The 18,911-nt window shown below is 42.0% G+C and overlaps 1 long non-coding RNA gene across 1 annotated transcript; it reads left to right on the top strand.

Moving 5' to 3' along the window:
• The first annotated feature begins 1,209 nt into the window (after positions 1–1,209).
• LOC130361644 (uncharacterized) lies at positions 1,210–14,892 on the top strand. Its single transcript, XR_008891097.1, has 3 exons — positions 1,210–1,331; positions 1,455–1,538; positions 14,796–14,892. It is a non-coding gene; the product is annotated as an uncharacterized LOC130361644 (long non-coding RNA).
• The last annotated feature ends 4,019 nt before the right edge of the window (positions 14,893–18,911 follow it).

Genomic DNA, 18,911 nt, shown 5'->3' with positions numbered 1-18,911 from the left:
AAATCTGTTTAACTTTCTGGAGCCAGTTGATATATAAAAAAAAGTTTTTCCTGGAATACCCCTTTAACTATCACACTGACACTTTACCCTTTCGCGATCCTTCCCTCTGGATATTCCAGATCTCCTCCTCCCTCCTACTAACCCATCCCCCCCTCTCTTTACCCCCCCCCCCCTTTTAGGGATTTTGTAGGTGAGAGTGGTGATATAGGCAGAGAGGGGAGGTCCCAGTGGACCTTTGAGGTAGAACCACCCGTATTGTTGGGGCTATCCAGGGGACAACAGGAGGTATGAGAAATGTGGTACCACCCTTTTTAGGGCGTCCATGCCGCTTAGGGATAGGACTAATCGCATAGGGCCTACTAGGGGTAGTATAGCTTAGCTACTTTTGGCTGCTATTCTCATAGGGGAGGAGGCTAGTAGGGTGGGTCATTCACCAATTCCCTACCCTAACCTTATCTCGCTCGATCGTAATCATTGGTGCGTACGCATACAATCATATGTTGAGTCCTTACCTTTAGGACCACATCCCAGTATTTTTACTATATCTCCTTATATATTCTTTACAAATATTACATAAAATCTTTATCCCAGCTGGGAACTACACTTCTTAGATGGCCCCATTAAACTATTTTTAATTTTATTGATATTATTTTTATCTTTATCCCTAGGATCTTTAAAGGGTGTACCCTTAAGCCCCAGCAGCATATAGATGGGGGGGGGGCATAAATTTCCTTCTATATATAACTTCATTTGTCAGCCAAGATACCATCATCTTTTACAGTGGACTAAGCTGTAGGGAGGTCCCCCTCTCATTAAATTCAAATTATTTTAACTTGCCTAAGGAGGAATCTAGGTAAAATAAGATGTTGTTAATTGTGTCAGCATTAATCCCTTATGTTGACACACCTAATTTATATCCCTATGGTCTATCTTTACCATTGAGGAAAACATTGTATTATGTCCCTTTAAGATACTGTTGAAGGGTGGTGACTAGGAGCGGCATGATGTCACGGTTATTAAGAATCATCGCTATACACTTTAAAATCTCATAATTTCTATTCTGTACCCTCTTACAAACAGCCCTGTATGGACTGCTGTTAAGACTGGCCAAAAAATCAGATTTCTATACACATCATAGTTTTCATTAGATCCGTGATTCACCGACGTCCACATGCTCAATTAGGTTATCTGTCTCTCAGTACGGTGTCTGAGAAGGCGTAAACAAAGATGGTCATGTGATAAGTAACACGCTGGCGTGCTGATAGAGTGCGCAGATCCGGCAACGGGACGGGTGCGCTGCCATTGCAGCGTCTGCTCTAACTCCTCAATAAGTAAGTGAACTCTATATAGGCTCTGTTACTGAGCTAGCATTCTTATATATATATATATATATATATATATATATATATATATATATACATACTTAGTCTGCCTCTGGTATATTTGTATTACAGAGATAGCATTGGTTGGTTGTTACCCCTGGCAACTATGTAAGTAAGAATAACTCAAATATCGGAAGTGTTTACATCATGATTGGGGTAAGCAGGACTTTATTGACAGCAGGTCTGTACTATCTTCTGCCCCCCCCCCCCCCCCCCTACTTTCTGTTTCCTTTTAGGTCCTATGAATATTTTGGCTATCCAAATAGGATGATTTGTGTTGGGGGAAAGGACGCTAATCGGTGAGGTTTTAATTAGTTTAATTTTGAATACACATGAGCAACCTATATTAATTTATTGATGGTTGCTATATGAATTTGTTTTTCCCTATAAAATTTCCCTGAGGAAGCGGGTGCCGTGAGGTTTTGTGCACACAGACACCCGCAGAAACGCGTCGGGATTAGGGGGTGCTCACATGACGCAGTGGTGTAAGAGTAAACCCTGTGTCATGTGAAAGTAAATCATGTGTATGATTATCTGGGGAATTTATGACTATATTTCATGTTCTTAATATAGTGAAGCCTATATATGGACTGCGGAACTGCAGATTTGAGGTATCCTCAGTTTGGTGATGCCTATATATGGACCGCGGAACTGCGTATTTGAGGTATCCCTAACGTGAGGTGAACATTTTTATATAGTGATTTAGGTTATATGATTTGGTATCCACTTTACGTTTGTGTGGGTGTATTTTATGAGCTATTACAGCAAAAGTTATGTTTTAAAGCACCCATTCAGTTATGGGAAACTCTATATTCTAAGCTAATTTCTAGGTGACTATATTCGCTAATTGGGTACTCGTGTAACCCATTTATTATTTACACGCTATTTCAGATAACTTAGTGCCTATAGGTCCTTCTCAGTGTTTTGAGAATCTGCCCAAACGATACCTCTGATGCCAGACAATCATAATAAACAACCTTAATCACAGCTGGGTAAAAGGCACAGGGGTAGAGCCACAATAGCATGTGCTGCCCACACACTCCTCCCAGCTACTTACATAACATGCCGGTGGTCCGCTGTAACGGTAAAATCCGCACAGATATTTTCCATGCGTACAGTCGCCCGTTGGTACATAGCCTTACTGCTTGGTTCCAACACAGATTAGGGAACACACTACATTTTGACCCCCATTAATCATATCAGTCGGCATCCCGTCGGCTGACGTTTACTGTTAAAGGGCGCAGAAGCCCATATTCAATTCTATGGCCTAAAGCACTTCAAAAGCACAACAGCTCTTGTCATGAGTGCACTTAACACCTTAAGGACCAAGCTCATTTTGACCTTAACCTCTTAAGGATGCAGGGTGTACCTGTACGCCCTGCGCCCGGTCCCGGTATTTAAAACGGGTGACGACGTGACCCCGCATCATACCGGGTTAGTCCTGGTGGCTTATGATAGCCGGGACCCTGGGCTAATAGCTATTAACCCTTTAGACGCGGTGATCAAAGTTGATTGCCACGTCAAAAACTAAAGCAAAAGCTCCCGGCAGCTCAGTCGGGCTGATCGGGACTATCACGATAAAATCGCAATGTCCTGATCAGCTAGGACGCGATCGGAGGTCCCCTTACCTTGCTCCATCTCGTCCGATCGGCATTTGATTGCTCCAAGCCTGAGCTACAGGATTGAGCAATCAACCCCCTATAACGCTGATCCATGCAAAGCTATGGCTTTGCAGGGATCAGTGTAAAAGATTAGAGTGTGCAGTGTTATAGCACCCTATGGGAGCTATAACACTGCAAAAAAAAAGTGAAAAAAAAGTTAATAAAGGTCATTTAACCCCTACCCTAATAAAAGTTTGAATCACCCCCTTTTCCCATAAAAAAAAAACTGTGTAAATAAAAATAAACATACGTGGTATTGCGGCATGCGGAAATGTTCAAACTATAAAAGTATATTGTTAATTAAACCGCACGGTCAATGGCATACGCGCAAAAAAAAATCCAAAGTCCAAAATAGCTTATTTTTGGTCACTTTTTATATCATGAAAAATGAATAAAAACCGATCAAAAAGTTCAATCAATACAAAAATGATACCGATAAAAACTGCAGAACACGGCGCAAAAAATTAGCCCTCATACCGGCCCGTATGCGAAAAAAAAAAAAAGTTATAGGGATCAGAAGATGAGAATTTTTAACATATACATTTTCCTGCTTGTAGTTATGATTTTTTTCAGAAGTACGACAAAATCAAACCTATATAAGTAGGGTATCATTTTAACCGTATGGACCTACAGAATAAAGATAAGGTGTCATTTTTACCGAAAAATGTACTGCGTAGAAACGGAAGCCCCCAAAAGTTACAAAATGACATTTTTTCTTCAATTTTGTCGCACAATAAAAAATGTTTCCGTTTTGCTGTGGATTTTTTGGTAAAATGACTAATGTCACTGCAAAGTAGAATTGGTGGCGCAAAAAATAAGCCATCATATGAAATTTTATGTGCAAAATTGAAAGCGTTATGATTTTTAGAAAGGTGATGAGGAAAAAATTAAGGGGTTAAGGACCAGGCAAATTTTATTTTTGTGTTTTCGTTTTTTCCTTCTCGCCTTCTAAAATCCATAACTCTCTTATATTTCCATCCACAGACCCATGTGAGGGCTTGTTTTTTGCGTGACCAATGGTACTTTGTATTGACATCTCTCATTTTACCATAAAATGTACGACAAACCCCCCCCAAAAATTTTTTTAGTGATGAAATCTAAATGAAAACTAAAATTTTGCAAATTTGGGAGGGTTTTGTTTTCACACTGTCAACTTTAAGGTAAAAATGACATGTTTTCTTTATTCCGTGGGTCAATACGATTAAAATGATATCCATCTTTACATTATTGTACTGCTTTTAAAAAATATCAAACTTTTTTACAAAATCAGTTTAAAATCGCCCTATTTTGACCACCCATAAGTTCCATTTTTCCTTATATGGGGCTGTATAAGGGCTAATTTTATGTGCCACGACCTGTAGTTTTTTTAGTATTACTTTTTCGTGTATGTGACTTTTTCTTTGCTTTTTATTCATTTTTTTGTGAATGTGATGTGACTAAAAAGCAGCATTTTTGTATTTTTTTAACGTTTACGCTGTTCACCGTGCAAGATCATTAACATTATATATATATATATATATATATATTTTAATAGATCGGACATTTACACTTTCGCCGATACTAAATATGTTGAACAATTATAATTTTTTACACTTTTAGGGGTAAAATGGGGAAAAGAGGTGATTTTTTATTTATTTATTTTTTTGGGGGGGGGGGATTTTTCACCTTTTTTTACATTTTTTTTAAACTTTTTTATTTTTAACTTATTATGTTCCCATAGAGGACTATTCATGGCAATTATTAGATTGTCAATACTGCATAGCGCTGATCAGTATTATCTGCAATCTTCTGCTCTGGTCTGCTGGAAAGCAGACCAGTGCAGAAGACCCCAGGAAGGTGGCGGAGGCAGGTGAGGGAACCTCTGTCGGCCCTCTTAGCTGATGTGATCCCTGTGGCCATGCCGTGGGCGATCAGATCAGTGATTTCAAGTAACGCTCTGCTGCAGATGCCGTGATAGCAGCCTGATAGCAGCCGGGACCTGCCGTGTATGACGCGAGCACCGCTCTAATGCTCGCAGTCATGCACAGTATGTAAATGTACGTCCTGGTATGCGAAGTTAAAGCATACCTGTCATAGTGCCAAAAAAAAGTGATATGTTACTCAGTACCTAATCCTGATTGTGTACATATACATTTTTTTTGTCTAGGACCTATATATCCCTAACAAATATCATTTATATGTTGCTCACTATCTTTGTGTTCTTGCCTTATGGAGGGGGCGTGTCCATCTCTCTCCCTCATTGTGGATGACTCATCTACTCTGAGTCTGGGAGTAGCCTGGCAGTCTGCAAATCACTGCACAGTAGTTTTTATGCATACATTTTCTATCTGTTCCTAGTAAAGCTGGATGCTAATCAACATAACTGTCACTATGTGGGTCATTTAGCTTTCTGAATGTCTGAATGTCTGATCGGTTTCTTTGTCATTCAGGAGTTAGAGAAAGCTTTGGCTGTTCAAGCATGCTAGGGGTTGTAGTTTTACAACAGCTGGAGCTGCAGTTTTTGTAAAGCACTGTGTTAGAGCAGTGTTGCCCTTAGCTGTTGCAAAACTACAACTCGCATCATGGGAGTTGTAGTTTAGAACACCTGAAGGCTGTAGTGGTGCAATTGTGATCTCCTATACTGGATACCAACACACTTTACGGCCGGTATCCAGCATGCTGCAAAATACAGAGTAGTCTGTCTGCATATAGATAGATGACCCCAGTGGCGGCTATTTTCATTTTTTATTTTTTAGTAAAATTTATATATATTTTTTAAATAAATTTAAAAAAGTCATCTTATCAGTAGTACTACAAAATATAAAACCTTTTTCATAATGACAGTGCCTCTTTAAGGCATTAACATAGCGCATATGTCCCGAAATGAGTCATTAGGGTTGACTCTGTTCAGCAGAAGAAATGAATGGGGTGCACTGCTCCCGTTAACAGTATATGTTGGCATCCTGTATTTGGCAGGATGGCAAAAGATGCGATTAACGGGGGCCAAAACGTAGTGTGTTCCGACCCTTATCTGCTGAGAGTCACAGATACTGGGCATCATGTGATCAGCACTTTTAACATATAGATGGTCAAAAGTAGGCAACCTATTAAACTTTAGAAAATGACACCATGATAATAGCAGATGCCAGCTAGTTTACGTGTACCACTGCATATATATTATACCATGTATATAGTAAACTGTGCTTGCTGTAAAAGTCAGCTTCTAAGGCTCCGTGTCTAGCCACACATTTACAGGGCAACCTAATTTGCCAGACGTACCTAGCTAAATTGCACCAACACAATGCTGCCATTCTTTGTCGCTTGTAGTCATACGAAAAGTTACTTGTGTGAACATAGCCTTTAGGAACGAGTACAATATTATCCATTTCCAATCTACAAGGACACATGTGCTGTCTATAAGTCTAGCGTTCTACAAATTGTCCGAGCAGAATACAAATGAATCCTGAGTGATTGTTTTGGATAGAAAATCCCAAAGCACCTGCTCCTGAAGCCAAGAAAAGTCATCTTAAATGAAGCAATCGTGTGAAATGTACTGCAAGGAGAGTGAAAACTAAAGGCAGCCGAATAAAAAAAAGGCTATGATACAAAAAGGAATTTATCTTTCATTGGAAAAACAAATTAAATCACTATTGTCACACAATGGCCTATGAATTAACAAAGTTCAGACATTAATATTACCAGGATGGAAATTTCAAATGAACATCTAATCCAGTGTTTCCCAACTAAGGTGCCTCCAGCTGTTGCAAAACTACAACTCCCAGCATGCTGGGAGTTGTAGTTTTGCCACAGCTGGAGGCACCCTGGTTGGGAAAAACGCTGATCTATGCAGAGGAAAAGTTGACCAGTTATCCATAGCTACCAATCAGATGGCTTCTTTTTTATTTTAAATATAAAAATTGACATGACAAAATCAAATTTTAACAATCTACATATTAATAATATCAAGCATATGCACTTTATAACCCTTTATATCAAGCATATACACTTTATATCCCGTGCCACCCCACTCCCCCTACAAAATAAATAAATAAATTAAAATGTATTCAGACTTTAACCCCTTCAGGACACATGGAGTACAGGTACGCCCTGACACCCTGGTACTTAAGGACACAGGGCGTACCTGTACACCGGTGGGCGGGGACCGTACTTGGATGCCTGCTTAAATCATTCAGCAGGCATCCCATGACAATGCCTGGGGGGGCCTGAGACCCCCCCCCCATGTCGGCGATCGCCACACAGTGAATTTACTCTGGTGATCCGTGGAGATTCCGGTCATAAGGGTCACGTGTGACCCGATGACCAAGAATCAGAAGGTGATCGGCGGTGTACTATACATCGCCAATCACCTCTTGTTGCTAGGGGGAGGTGGCGATGACGTCATGAGCTGCTATTGGAGGAGTTAATGTCCCCTTCTCTCAGCTCTGCCAGCCAACCCAGCTCAGTCAGTGGGCAGAGCTGAGAGAAGAAGCCAGGGACCCCCCACTGACCAGATCTGTGTCCCTTAGGGCAGAAAAATTGTCTCCTGCCACGTTTAGTTCAGGGTGAGTTTGTGTGTGAGGGAAAGGTAGGAGGTAAAAAAAAAAAAAAGGTAAAAAAAAAGTAAAATAAATCCCCCCCCCCTCGACCCCCTAATAGGTCCTCAAGGGTCCGCCGCACATTTTGCACAGTGTGACCCCGGCTCTATTAGGGCTTCAGGGCGCTGCCTTTTTTATTTTATTGTTTGCCGCAGGTTTTTTTTAATAGCGGTGTGTGATATTTTATCACACACCGTTATATAGAGTTTGCACCAAACACATACATACATACACACTTCCCCGCCCCCCACACACACAAACCCTCCACTCTGGCCACTGCCCCCCCCCCACCATAGAAAAAAAAAGGTGATGCCGGGCATATTCGTTTGGAGCAGGCATATGCTTTACTTGCCTCCGACACCGAATCTACCAGTGAGGATGAGGAAGATCCTACTTTTCTGTGTTGTTCCATCATCCTCCTCATCATCTAGTTCTGATGATGAGCCCGCTGCAAAGCGGCAGAGACGCCACCAAGCAAAGCCATACCCCCGCATGAAAGTGACCCAGTGCCAGACACTAGTACGAGTGTCCATGTCGCTCATAATAGGAGTCCAACTCCCCAGACAAGCGTACAGGAGCTCCCTTCCGGTGAACCTGAGGAATATCAGCCATGGATTCCTGAGTTTGTTGTTGACTCAGGAATCCAGAAATTGACTTTTTTAGTTATTGTTTCAGTGACAACTTTGTGACTCTAATGGTGGAGCAAACAAACTTTTACGCCCAACAGTTCATCTCCCACCTCCAAGATTAGTTTTTGTCTAGGCCCAATGGATGGCACACCATCAATGCAGCCGAAATGAGGAAATTTTGGGTCCTCGTGCTGCATATGGGCCTAGTCAAAAAACCCAGTGTCCTCTACCAGACCCCACTCTACGGTATGGCCATGGCACAGGGGTGGGGGGTTTCGAGGCCATACAGAAATGCCTGCATTATGCTGATAATGCAGCATGTCCCACCCCCCAAAGTGATCTAAGGCCGGTCATAGATCACTTTGGGGCCATATTTTGGGAGGTGTACATACCCCTAAGGTAAGTCTCTGTAGATGAACCTCTCATCAGCTTTAAGGGGAGACTCATTTTCCGCCTGTACATTCCCTCGAAGCGGGCGAGGTATGGCGTAAAACTCTACAAACTTTGTGAGAGTACCTCAGGGTACACTTGTGGTAATGTAAAAAGAAAGAAAGACTGCGTACGGCGCCTCATGTATTACCCAGCGGTACGGTGGCTATAAAGTAGTCAGGAAATCAAGCCCCTTACAGGTCGCTGCTCACCTTGAAGCAGAAAAAATAGCATGTATCACCTCAATGCTGAGGTATACTGATGTAGCTTGCTGCTCAGCCAGAAGGTCTTCAGGGGTCAGAGGGAGCTATCCTGTAGTAGTATGCAGAGTATGTGGGAACAAAGGACCATTCAAGGCGCTTCTAGCTCAAACATCAGAGTCACAGAGTTTCTTGTCAAAAATCCACGTATGGATTACTTTTATTGTAATAAAACAAAATAAAATATGTAACCCCCCTCTTCCTCAGATCAGCATGACAATACAGTGATTAACAAAGTGTTTAAATGCAGTGGGAACTGGCGCCAAACAGGGTGTAGGAGTGGCCCAGTGGTCAAAGGTCATGTCAGACACAACATACAGCAAGTAGACAATACAATGGGAATGATTGTACACATACAAAATCAATATAAGATGTTCAAAAACAGTAGAGGATGTATATTCAAGTCATAGGCAAGAAGGATCACTGGAATTCTATTCCGTTTCATGCGCTTCTGCAGCGCTGTAGATCGCCAGAAGGTTGCTGCAGACGCATAGCTAGGAGCCGTGGTCACATGATGCGGCCGGGCCAATAGGAGGGCAGAAAGTACGTACAGAGCAGTGAGATGAGAGCATGGGCATCAGGAAATGGACTTGCAGCGCTTCAAAAAATGCAGCATGGCGGTAAGGATTCAAGAGTGTTAACTGGATTATGAAAAGGAAGATGGGAAAAAATATACAATGGTATCAAGGGTAGGCATGGTTATGGCGGCTATAAAGGGAAAAATGACAATACAATAAATGGTGTGATATGCAATATAAAGTCAGCACTAAGGGCACCTATGTTCATAATGTCAGTACCAGGGACACCTATAATAGTGTTGAAATGTGGTAAATATCTATACCTGGGAATCACAAAGAGTGCCAGTGTGTATCCATATGGATATTCAACAGTATTCTCCAGAGAAAGTGTATGATGTACTGTAACAATTAAATAAATAGACTAATACTACATTAAATACAGTTGTCAGGATTTGAACCCATGACCAGCCACATCCCAGGCGGTAGCCCTGCTTACTAGCCTACCGTCTTCTCTGAACGTTCCTCTCTGAAACCTATTATGTAACCTTAGTCTTGCCATGCCTTGCTCATCACCCTTGATTCCCCACACCTGGTACTTCCCTATATAAGTCCAGCCCCTTGCACTCTAGCTTGCTGATTATTGAGCTCCTGAGCCTTGATCAAGCTGCTCCTCATCTGCTGCTCTTGCTACTACTGAAGTCCACTTCTGACCAGGAATTGTCTACTGACTACTCTTCTGCTTTGTCCCTACTTACTGAACTGCTACCACTGTTGCCATCAGGATTGTCTGACCATGCTTACTGCTACCTGCCCTGACCCACTGCCTGCCTACCGACTACGCCTCTGCCAGACTTCCTGCACTTACTACCTGCCTGTGGTCCTTGCCACCCCTACCTCCAGCCAGCGGTCCTCTGACTCAGGTGAGCCTGTAGGACTGTTACAACAGTATAAAGTCTGGGGATAAAAGGTTAGTGAGCTAAAAACAGGGTACACTTGCAAGTTTAAAGTATATGGAAGATGGGATTCCTGTATTGAGCCCCCCACTCTGTAAACTCTTTTGGGACCTTGTGCACCCACTGCTGGATAAGGGTTACCAGTATCCCTCTGTTCACATCCCTTGCTGCCAGATCCACGTCCACTTGTGGGACCGTGCGGAAGAACCAGAGAGGCCTCCCTCTAAATTTTATCCAGACACCTATGCCAAAGGGGAAGTCCCATGCCCTTACCCAAGAAAACCCATTGCTGGTCAGGATAAAGGATAAGAGGGATGTCCTTATGCTGTCCACAACTCATAGTAACGGCAGCTCACCTGTCCCCGTGCAAGGTACCACAACGGTCCTCAAGCATGATTGTATTCTGGACTACAATCGGTATATGGGGGAGTTGATCTATCTGATCAAGTCCTCAAGCCATACATCACCATGCTGAAAATACGGGTATGGTACAAAAACAGTTGTGGTCTACTTGGTACAGGTTGCTATGTACAACTCTTTTGTACTGTCCCAGTACGCTGGCAACACAGGGACATTCCTCCAGTTCCAAGAAGTCCTAAGGGCCCTGGTGACCAGGAAAGAGCAGGCCAGAGTTCCCAAGGAACTGAAGTTATAGGTGCCAGGATCGTCCCAGGCCAACACTTTCCAGGTGAAGTCCCCCTCACTGGAACGAAGTGACGATCCCAGAAAAAATGCAGAGTGCGTCACAAGAGGGGGATATAGAAGGACACCACCACTCAATGTGATACTTGCCCCGATTATCCATCCTCTGCATTAGAGATTGCTTCAGGGAGTAGCACACTTCCATGGAGTACTAAATTTTTGGTCCTTTTCATTTTAATTTCTCATAATTTGACCCCAAAGTACTAAGTCCAGAGTACATTCCAAATTTTAACCCCATAAACCACAAAATTGCCCAAAAAACCCTTTCATAAAAAAAAAACCTGATAAGACCTCTGGGGGTATTTTTTCCGAAAATGGGTCAGAGTTCCTAGCATCGGTGCTTTTTGATGTTGCCTCAAATGTGCAGCGCTCTCTCTCCACCTGAGCAGTGTGTGCCTTTTGAAGCAACAGGTTAGGGATAGCCACACACATCCCATTCCCAGAATGATGATTCAGAGCATAAATTTTGGGGTGGGCATATTTTTTAGTTTTGGCTATGCTTTGGGTTATCATTCTGGGAACATAGATTGGCATATCGGTAGTAAAATTTCAATTTTCATCCTGCCCCCCCAATAGTACACTTTATCCATTCCTGGAAAAAAAATGTAGGGAACATCTGTCCGTTCCAAATGTCTAGTTCCTCCCTATAAACCTTTATTGTTGAGCGGCATAGGCCATATTCGAATTCGCGAATATTCGTCATAAATTCGCATATTCGTAATATTCTCGCTTTATTTTCGCATATACGAAAATTCGCGCATGCGAAAATTACCATATGCGAAAATTAGCATATACCTTAATTAACATAAACGAAAATTTGCATATGCAAACATTAGCATATGTTAATTTTTGCATATGCGAAAATTCGCACACCAGTCTCACACAGTAGTATAAGAGCCTTCTTTACACCACACAAGCTGGAAGCAGAAAGGGATGATCACTGTGATGTGTACTGTGAAAAAAAAATTAAGTTAAAAAAAAATGAATATTCGTAATTACGAATATATAGCGCTATATTCGCGAATATGCGATATTCGCGAATAAAATTTGCATTGCGAATATTCGCGAGCAACACTACACACCTTCTCCAGGGGGTGTACTGTCTGTAATAGGGTCACATGTGGGTGTTCCATTTTATTTTCCGCTGAATATATGTAACCCTCAGCTACTGATATGCCATAGGCCTCAAATGCAAACATAGCTCTGACTCTAGAGCCCTATTATGTACCCGCTTAGCATGTTATGTCCACATATGGGGCATTTCCATACTCAGAAGCAACGGGGGTAACAAAATGTTGGGGGCATTTTCTCCTATTACCCCTTGTGCAAATGAAAAATTTGGGGTAACACTGGCATTTTTGTGAAAAGAAAAACCTATTTTGTTTTGTTGCACTGTTCAAAACACAAGTGAAGTGTAAATACTCACTGTACCCATTGTTACGTTTCTTGAGGGGTGTAGTTTCCAAAATGATGGCATTGAGGAGGGATCCCGCTGTTCTGGCTCCATAGTAGCTCTGTAAACACTCAAGGCCCCTGACAAAGTTATCCAAAAGCCTTATGGTGCTCCTGCTCTTCTGAGTCCTAGTGTGCACCCGCAGAGCAATTGACATCCAAATATGAGGTATATCCATTCTCCAAAGAAATGTATTTAAAAATTTACGGGGAAATGTTCTCCTATAACCACTTGTGAAAATGAAACATTTGGGGTAACCCCAGCAATTTAGCGTAAAGAATAAAAAATTTTCTTTTCACATGCCACTTTAATGAACATTTATCAAACACCTGTGGGGTGTTAAGGCTTACTGTACTGCTTGTTACGTTCCTTGAGGGGTGTAGTTTCCAAAATAGTGTGCCATGTGGGTTTTTGCGATGCCCCAAAAACCATTTCAGCAAAAATTGCATTCCAAAAGCCAAACGTGGCTCCTTCTCTTCTGAGCATTGTAGTGCACCCGTAGAGCATTTTACGTCCACACATGGGGTATTTCCATACTCAGAAGAAATGGGGTTACAAATTTGGGGGGCATTTTAGTGAAGAAAAATCATTTACTCTTAAAGAAAAGTCGTCAACCACCTGTGTTGTGTTAAGGCTCACTGTACCCCATGTTGCGTTCCTTGCCTTCCTTTGTAGCTTCCTAAATGTGACATGCCCCCCAAAAAATATTTCAGCAAAATCCCATTGTTGCTCCTTCCCTTCTGAGCCCTCTACTGCGCCTGGAAAACACTTTAGTCCACATTTGAGGTATTTCCTTACTCGAGAGAAGTTGGGTTACACATTTTTTTTTTTTGGGGGGGGGGGGGGGGGGGGTTCTCTCCTTTTACCCCTTGTAAAAATTAAAAACTGGGTCTACAAGAACATGCAAGTGTAAAAAATGAAGATTTTTTTATTTTCTCCTTCACTTTGCTGCTATTCCTGTGAAACAGCTAAAGGGTTAACAAACATTCTGAATATAATTTTGAATACTGTGAGGGGCGCAGTTTTTATAATGGGGTAATTTATGGGATATTTCTAATATGAAGGCCCTTTAAACCCACTTCAAAACTGAATTGGTCCCTGGAAAATTCCAACTTTGAAGTTTGAGAAAAATTGGAAAATTGCTGCTGAACTTTGAAGCCCTCTGTCTTCCAAAAGTAAAGACATGTCAACTTTATGATGCAAACATAAAGTAGACATATTGTACATGTGAATCAATATATTTTGGGATGTCCATTTTCCTTATAAGCAGAGTTTCAAAGTAAAAAATGCAAAATTTTCAAAATTTTCATAAAATTTTGGAATTTTTCACCATGAAACGATGCAAGTATTGACAAATTTACCACTAACATAAAGTAGAATATGTCATGAAAAAACATTCTTGGAATCAGAATGAAAAGTAAAAGCATCCCAGAGTTATTAATGCTTAAAGTGAGAGTGGTCAGATTTGCGAAAAATGCTCCGGTCCTTAAGGTGAAAATGGGCTTGGTCCTTAAGGGGTTAATGGGATACTCCAGTTTTTGTTTATCAACTGGTGCCAGAAAGTTCAACATATTTGTAAATTACTTCTATTTAAAAATCTTAATCCTTCCAGTACTTATCAGCTTATCAACTTCTTTTTGAATTTCTTTTTTGTCTGACCACAGTGCTCTCTGCTGACACATCTGTCCATGTCAGGAACTCTCTAAGCAGAAGCGGATCCCCAGAGCAAACCTCTTCTGCTTTGGACAGTTCCTGACATGGACAGAGGTTTCAGCATACAGCAGCTGATAAATACTGGAAGGGTTAAGATTTTTAAATAGAAGTAATTTACAAATGTTTAACTGGCGCCATTTGATTAAAAAATGTTTTTCCCCACTGGAGTACCCCTTCAAATAACTTTGATTAACATTGTACTGAAGATGCATTGTTGTGTGAGAAAGATAAACTGCTCCAGAGGAGCAGTCAAAATGTATTGTCATTTATGGAGAGGACTCATTTCTGAGCAGTCCTAACCTTTATGGAGAGGGCACATTTCTGGGCGGACATTGCGCTATGTGAACAAAATGTGAGGATTAACATACAATGGCTCTCAATTACTAAGAATGGAGTGTTGTTTTCTTTGTGGATTTTTTTTCCCCAACAGGTATTTTTCCATGGTATTTACTATTGTATTGATTTTAGTATTTGGTGATTTTCCCTACGTTATGCTTTTTTATTTATATTTTTTTATTTAGGTTTGTTAAAGACATACCTCGTTTTCCCAAAGGCCACACCCATTTTTCTGAGTAAAGTGGAGAGTTAGTAGAGCTTTTTTGGGGATTTTTTTTTTTTTTTATAATTATAAATTAATTATAAAGAAATTCTGGCGCACGATACAAGCAACACAAAAACCCTACAAAATCTACTTGGAAAAGCCTTAGTAAATGAGGCCGAATGTTCAGCTAATAAATTGAAAACTACATGCATGAAGATACCAATGGATCTCTGAAACTGCACATGCTAGTGGAGCATTACTTTGATAGCTGGGTAATTGCTTTTAATTGTATTTTAAGCTTCTTTGGAGGATCACTTTAATTTGAATGAATATGTACATGGAAACCAATCAATAAATATATGAATGCTGCAATGGTTGTCACTATAGGAAATCTAGAAATGTTAAGACCATGGAAACAGGTAAGGCTGGGTTCACACTACGTTTTCTCCCATACGGGAGCGCAGGGGGGAGCTAAAAGCTTGCGCTCCCGTATGTCACCGTATGCGGTCCCGTATGCCATTCATTTCAATGAGCCGACCGGAGTGAAACGTTCGGTCCGGTCGGCTAATTTTTGCGCCGTATGCGCTTTTACAACTGGACCTAAAACCGTGGTTGACCACAGTTTTAGGTCCGGTTGTAAAAGCGCATAAGGCGCAAAAATGAGCCGACCGAACGTTTCACTCCGGTCGGCTCATTGAAATGAATGACATACGGGAGCGCGAGGTTTTAGCTCCCCCGTGCCGTATGCGGTCCCGTATGGGAGAAAACGTAGTGTGAACCCGACGTAACAGAAATAAATACTTCACCTAAATACTTAAATGGGCACTGTCACCAACTTTATTTTTTGATATGTTGTAGTACTTATGTACTACAACATATCTCTAATATACTTTTATTATTATTTTTCATTTTTCATTAAAAAGGTTTAATTTACATTTAAAAACCGGCTACTGAAAAAGGACTGATTTTGGAGTGGCAATCAGTCCTTTTTCAGTTAGGCTGCGCATGCTCCCTGTCTGTCAGACAGGCGGGAGTGAGCGCATTGGCTCCCCGGCCACTGGCTGGGAGGCCACTCCTCCCGCACATCGCCGCTGTCCCTGCACGCCCACTGCTGGACTCTGCAGTAACTGCAAGTGTAATGAGGGAACGGGGTATGCGGGGCGGGGGAACGGGCTAGTGCCGTAGCGTGGGGGGGGGGGGGGTGTTGCTATCAGTGTGTGAAGAGTGGGAGAAGAGGGTTGCATTGACAATCCAACAGAATGGACAGCATATTGAACACATTTCATAAGTGGTCAGAAACTTGTAAATAACTCATGAAAGAATAAAGTTACGTTAAAACCAAGCACATTGTTTTTCCTGTGAAATTCCCAATAAGTTTGATGTGTCACATGACCCTCTTCCTATTGAAAAAACAAAAGTTGGATTCATGGCCACCATGGTCACCACCCATCTTGAAGAGTTTCCCCCCCTCACATATACTAATGTGCCACAAACAGGAAGTTAATATCACCAATCATTCCCATTTTATTAAGGTGTATCCATATAAATGGCCCACCCTGTATACTATCTGGTGTTTATCATTTAACGGCTTAGGTTATTTTTACATGGACACAGCTGCCCCAGGAAATGCACCAATGAACTGTATACTAGTCAATAATCATTCATTTAAAGGAGCATTCACACTGCCCAATTATTGGGAGTGAACGGCCTCACAGACAATTACTGAATCATACATGTGGCCCTTCACTTCTGTCATTGTCAGCAGCACATGCCCCATTTACATATAGATGTAATGCTGACTAACAACTTTTTAGGCTGTATGATCTTTACAATCAGCGTTTTTCCTATTTGTTCACTAATCTCTGGGCCTTTTTCAAAGGGCAATAATTTAACCTGGGACACATCATAGAATCCCATGGCTTTAACCCCTTAACGATGCAGCCCATTTGGGCCTTAAGGACGCAGACAATTACATTTTTTGTTTTCCTCCTCGCCTTCAAAAAATCATAACTCTTTTATATTTTCTTCCACAGACTAGTATGAGGGCTTGTTTTTTGCGTGACCAGTTATGCGTTGTAATGCCATTACTCACTTTACCATTAAATGTATGGTGCAACGTAGTACAATTTACGGTAAAAATGGCATGTGTTCTTTATTCTTTGGATCAATACGATTAAAATGATAACATACTTTTCTATTACTGTTGCGCTTAAAAAAAAAAATCACAAACTTTTTAACCAAATTAGTATGTATAAAATCCCCCTATTTTGAAGACCTATAACTTTTTCATTTTTCCGTATAAGCAGCGGTATGAGGGCTCATTCTTTGTGACGTGATCTTTACTTTTTATTGATACCATATTTGCTTATATAGAACTCTTAATCCAATTTTTTATAAAATTTTTTGGGAATAAAATGTTTTAAAAAAGCATCTATTTTTGACTTTTATGTTCAGGCCGTGCACCGTACAGTATCATTAACATTTTATTTTAATATTTCAGATATTTACGCATGCAGCAATACCAAATATGTATATAAAATATTTTTTAACACTTTTTGGGGGAGAAATAGGGAAAATGGGACAATTTACGTTTTTATTGGGGGAGGGGTTTTTTCAGAGTTTTATTTTTTTCACTTTAATAGTCCCCACTTGATTGCTAATCCTGTTCAGTGCTATCGGTCCTCTTCTGCTCTGGTCTGCGGGAAGGCAGATCAGAGCAGAAGGCAGTGGAGCCAGGTGAGGGGACCCCCGACTGCCGTGCAGGATGATCGGATTGCTGCGGCAGCGCTGCAGGCGATCCGATCATCCATTTTAGTGACAGCGATGCTGCAGATGCCGTGATCTGTATTGATCACGGCATCTGAGGGGTTAATGGCGGACATCCGCGGGATCGCGGGTGTCCGCCATTACGGGCGGGTCCCTGGCTGTGATCAGCAGCCGGGACCTGCCGCGCATGATCCGGGCATCGCTCCGATGCTCGCGGTTATGCTTAGGATGTAAATGTAAGTCCTGGTGCGTTAAGTACCAACGCACCAGGACGTACATTTACGGCGCTCGTCGTTAAGTACCATTTGTATACTATATGTCTTATCCAGTGTCCCCGTGTGTTCATAGACTATCAATAGCAACATAGGCAGGAAAATAGACAGCACTTACAAGACTGATGCATCCAAAACTTTTTTTTTCATGTGGACTCATTCAGACATATTAGCATAGCGGCGAGACAGAGTAGCAAAGCAGAGAGCATGGATAGGCAACAGCCTTCTAGTACCAAACAGATACTTCTCCAGGCTTCTACTCTTTATTTACTATGTCTTCCTCTTTCTAAAACTCAACATGGAATAAACAGTATTTATTATCTTTCCTCCATCATGCTCAACCACCTAACCATAGGCGTGCGCAGCCTTGTATTGTATTAGGGTGTGCACCCTAAAGCACAAACTCACGCCGCGCGCGTGCATATATACGCACACATAAACACAGTTAGTATAGTTCCCCCACATTAGGTGCAGTATAGTTCCCCCACATTAGGTGCAGTACAGTTTCCCCACAGACATACAGCCTTCAGCCATATACAGTGTATGGCTGGAGGCTGTATGTCTGTGTACTGCCCCACTTCAGTGTTCCGACCACCGGTCCTCCGGTCTGGGGTCACGATCTACTGCTATGGCCTATAGACCATAGCAGTAGGTCCCGGGACTGGAGGACCGGTGGTCGGAACACTGAAGACGACGTGCTGCCAGCTCGTGTTGGTCACTTACCATTCCGGCCAGCGCGCATCCTCTTCCTTGAATCTCCGCTCCTCCGTTGCTGTGGGCGCACGCACGGGACTTCAATAAGGTCCCTGCGTGCGCTACTTCCCGGTGGCCCCTGTGTTTTTAAAGTTAACACGGGGGCCACTGTTGAAAGGTAACCGGGACATCCTTGTGTCCCGAAAATATCTTTTGGGACACAGGGATGTCCCGAATGTGACGGGGGGGTCCTCTGCGGGCTGCTCAGTGGTGGCCTCGGATGCCCCCCTGGGCTTGATTAGGGTGTGCCTGGGCGCACGCCTATGCACCTAACCCATTTATCAATTAATCAACCCACTCCCCAG

This window comes from Hyla sarda, chromosome 3 (assembly GCF_029499605.1).
Source record: "Hyla sarda isolate aHylSar1 chromosome 3, aHylSar1.hap1, whole genome shotgun sequence".
Taxonomy (NCBI): domain Eukaryota; kingdom Metazoa; phylum Chordata; class Amphibia; order Anura; family Hylidae; genus Hyla; species Hyla sarda.
Note: the sequence above shows the minus strand (reverse complement) of the source record. Positions and strands in the feature narration are given on the sequence as shown.